The 3,486-nt window shown below is 49.7% G+C and overlaps 1 protein-coding gene and 1 non-coding gene across 2 annotated transcripts in view; one reads left to right on the plus strand and one right to left on the minus strand.

Annotated features, from left to right (window-relative positions):
- FAM111A (FAM111 trypsin like peptidase A) overlaps nt 1–510 on the minus strand; it is an 11,633-nt gene extending 11,123 nt beyond the window's left edge. Inside the window, exon 1 of the mRNA XM_019655947.1 lies at nt 422–510. The gene's annotated coding sequence lies outside the window, so the exon portion shown is untranslated. The remainder of the gene's footprint in view (nt 1–421) is intronic.
- A 739-nt stretch (nt 511–1,249) lies between these two features.
- Nucleotides 1,250–1,323, plus strand: TRNAT-GGU (transfer RNA threonine (anticodon GGU)). Its single transcript has one exon. It is a non-coding gene; the product is annotated as a tRNA-Thr (tRNA).
- Nucleotides 1,324–3,486: the final 2,163 nt, after the last annotated feature.

Consider the following 3,486-nt stretch of genomic DNA (forward strand, 5'->3'; position numbering starts at 1 on the left):
CCTCCTGCAGGAGCTTGGCTCAGACCCAACATTGTGCCTGTAAATTACCCTCTCTGGCTTGTTAAGAAGGAAGAAACCAGACTTCCTCCCTCAAAGATCATGGTTCAGTACCTCTGGGTGCATTTAAGGAATTTGCCCTTGAACCCCCAGGACCACCCTCCCCACGCCCCCATCCATCCTCCAACTGCGCACAGCATGTTGGTTGCAACAACTAGTTAGACTGTATGGAAGTGTCTTTTCAAGACTAAAACTCTTGATCTTTGAAGCTTTGGAGCAGGAAGGGGGCTCCCACAATGGGAAGCTGACTATCCCTCCCTCCCCACAAATCTCCTTGGTTGTGGGCTGAGGTCCTTCTACCGGGTTCCCTTTCCAACCAGCCCCTATGATCTCCTTTTCCCATTTAAGCCCAGAAACAACTCACAGAGGAGGAGAGTCTGCTAACCGGTGACCGCCACACTGGTGCTCACAGGAGCTGCGAAGATGGCGCTCAGCGGGCTGTGGCTGGCCGGGAGCTTCGGCCACACAGCCCGTGATTTGAAAATTCGCGCTCTTGACGAAGCACCGCTCCTGGCCAATGGACGGCGAGATTGCGGCAACCCAGTGGCGGGGAAGGAAAAGGACTGGCCCGGAGTCCTTCCCGCGGACCGGCGGCGAGTCGGAAGGCTGGGCTCCGGGACCTGCCCGCCCTCCCTAACGGTCCTGACCATCCCGCTGCGCACCCCCTGTCCACTCACTGGGCACGCTCGGTCCACGGCCCCCTTCCGCGCGGTCCAGGACAAACTTGGAGCAATCATATCCCTCCATCCCTTCTCCGCCCAATCGCGTCCACTGTAATCGCAGGACAAGCTGAGCGAGCGCGGGGCGGGACAAGGAGGAGCCCGCGCGGGGATACGCGCTTTCCCGGGGTCTGATTGCGCAGGGGTCGCGCGGAGCTGGAACCGCGCGCCGGGCTCTGGGGTGGCGTCGTCAAAAGCCGGGTCTCGCCTGCGACCATCACAGCCCTTCAGGCGCTGCGCCGTGGGCCGCGGAGGCGGGGTGAACTTCCCGAGCCAGACCCAGAGATCGCTGCTGAGCAACGCAGAGACCCGCCCTGCACGCTGAGGGCGTCTTTCCTCGCGGTGAGCTTCACCAGCTTCCAGTGGAAGATATGGCCCCAAAGCAGGCAGCAAGCAGCCTGCCCCTGCGGTGGGGTCTAGTGGGACCTGGCGCCCCCCACTCGCTCCCGACCCCACNGTCAGGATGCAGGAGTGGCTGGTTAGCTCAGTTGGTTAGAGCATGGTGCTGGTAACACCAAGGTTGCCGGTTCGATCCCCACATGGGCCACTGTGAGCTGAGCCTGCCTTAAGTCAAAAGAGATATTTCAGCTGCGAACGTCCCCACCCTGCGAAGCAAAGGGTGCCAGCCCCACACCATGGTCCCCATCCAGTGTTTTAGTGCTAAGAAGAGAAGTTCCCATAACTTCTGGCTGTGAACCCAGTGGAGATTTTGGCTGAGTGAGATGAGGGTGGCTGCAGTCCCAGGCGCTCCTTTTAGGGGTCTCGTGCATGGACTTATTCGATGATAGACTCACTAGCTCTGAGCTCCAACACTGGGGCAGCCACTTGAAAGGTGCCAGGAATGGACATACGGGGAGGAACTGAGTTGTCTGGCCTTGGGGTAAGGACTGGATGGGCAGCTTTCTCCCAGATGAAGGAGCTGGTGGAAGCCATTGTTTCTTTGTTGAGTTCTCCCCCTTCCAGAATGCAGAACAGGTGGCTGCCATATCTGAGACTCCAGCAACCTGGCTAATACCCTTGGTTTTCCCTGTCCCTGGTGATTCCCAGAAACACCACCCACCCAACTTTCAGGCATACTCTAGCTGCTTCCAGTGCCGTTTTCATATAAACGCCCTGTCTCAGCTCATGCTGCAGACTTTCTTAAAATTTCTCAAAGATTCACAAAACTCATACAAGCATTATCTGGCTTCAGCATGACCTATACCTCTTGTTGAGCGGCCTTGAGCCCGGCAATAGCCACAGCCAGCCTCTCTAGGCACCTCCAAGCCCAGTGCAAGTGGCAGCCATCTGCAGATTACTTTGTGGCTCAGGCCAGGTCACCCCAGGCAGGGCACAAGGGTCCCTTCCCAGGCAGCCCTAGGCTGGCACACCTGGTTGCCAGTTTGGGACTGCGGAGCGTCACCCATCCATCTCCAAGGGTGACACACACCAAGGGCAGATTGGGCAAGAAACCACAGCCCTACTGCAGTGAATCCTGCACTGAAGGGTCAGCCCCTGCACCACAGCTCCTCCACTGNATAAAGATACATTCAATGAATGAATGGAGTATGCATATGATGTACTATGCCCTATTTTATATACTTTTCATAAACTACCTCATATAATTATTACAACCCTGTGAGGTGGGTATTATTAGTCCCATTTTACTGGTAAAGAATTTGAACATTTGTCTTAGCATAATAATCTCGAGATCCATCCATTTTGTTGCAAATGGCACTACTGAGTAGTATTCCATTGTGTATATATACCATATCTTCTTTATCGTATCATCTATTAAAGGACACTTTGGTTGTTTCTATGTCTTGGCCACCGTAAATAAAGCTGCAGTGAACTTCGGAGCACATGTGTCTTTACAGATACATGTTTTCAGATGTTTTGGGTATATACTCAGGAGAGGGCTTGCTGAACTATAACTCTGAAAGCAACCAAGGTACAAGACAAACAAAAAAAGAAACAAAAACTCATAGACACAGACAAGAGTTTAGTGGTTATCAGAGGGTAAGGGGGGAGGAGGGTGGTAAATGAGGGTAAAGAGGGTCGAATATATGGTGATGGAAGGAAAACTGACTCTAGGTGGTGAACACACAGTGTGATATATAGATGAGGTATTACAGAATTGTACACTTGGAACCTATGTAATTTTTCTAACCACTGTCATCCCAATAAATCTTAATTAAAAACAAAAAAATAACTTGAACAACCAGAGAGATTAAGCTATTTACTCAAGGTCACAAATCCCCAGAGAATATACTTTTAATGACTTTTGATTATAAACATTTTCAAATAGGAAAAAACAACAACTATAATATAATGAGCCTCCATCTACCTATCACATAGGCTTAATGATTGCTCAGGGGGCAAATTTGCATCACTTTTTTATTTTACTAGATTATTTTACAGTTAGAGACATCCTAAAACTTAAACCCTAATTATCACTTTCCATCTCTAAAAATTTAGAACTTTTTCTAATTTATTCAGACCAAGATCCAACTGAGATAGAAAAGTTGTCTTTAATTATTATACTTCTTAAATTTATTTTATTCTAGAAAAAGCATTGATTTGTTGAAGAGAACAGAGTTGTTTACAGTATGTTCACCTCCTGGCTTGCTTCTTCGTATTGTTTAATTTATGCTCTAGCCCCTGTAGTTCTTGTCAAGTAGAAATTATCTAAAGACTATGCTTTCAAGAAGAACTCCTTTAGCTTTTTCTT

This window comes from Hipposideros armiger, unplaced genomic scaffold, assembly GCF_001890085.2.
Source record: "Hipposideros armiger isolate ML-2016 unplaced genomic scaffold, ASM189008v1 scaffold_253, whole genome shotgun sequence".
NCBI lineage: Eukaryota > Metazoa > Chordata > Mammalia > Chiroptera > Hipposideridae > Hipposideros > Hipposideros armiger.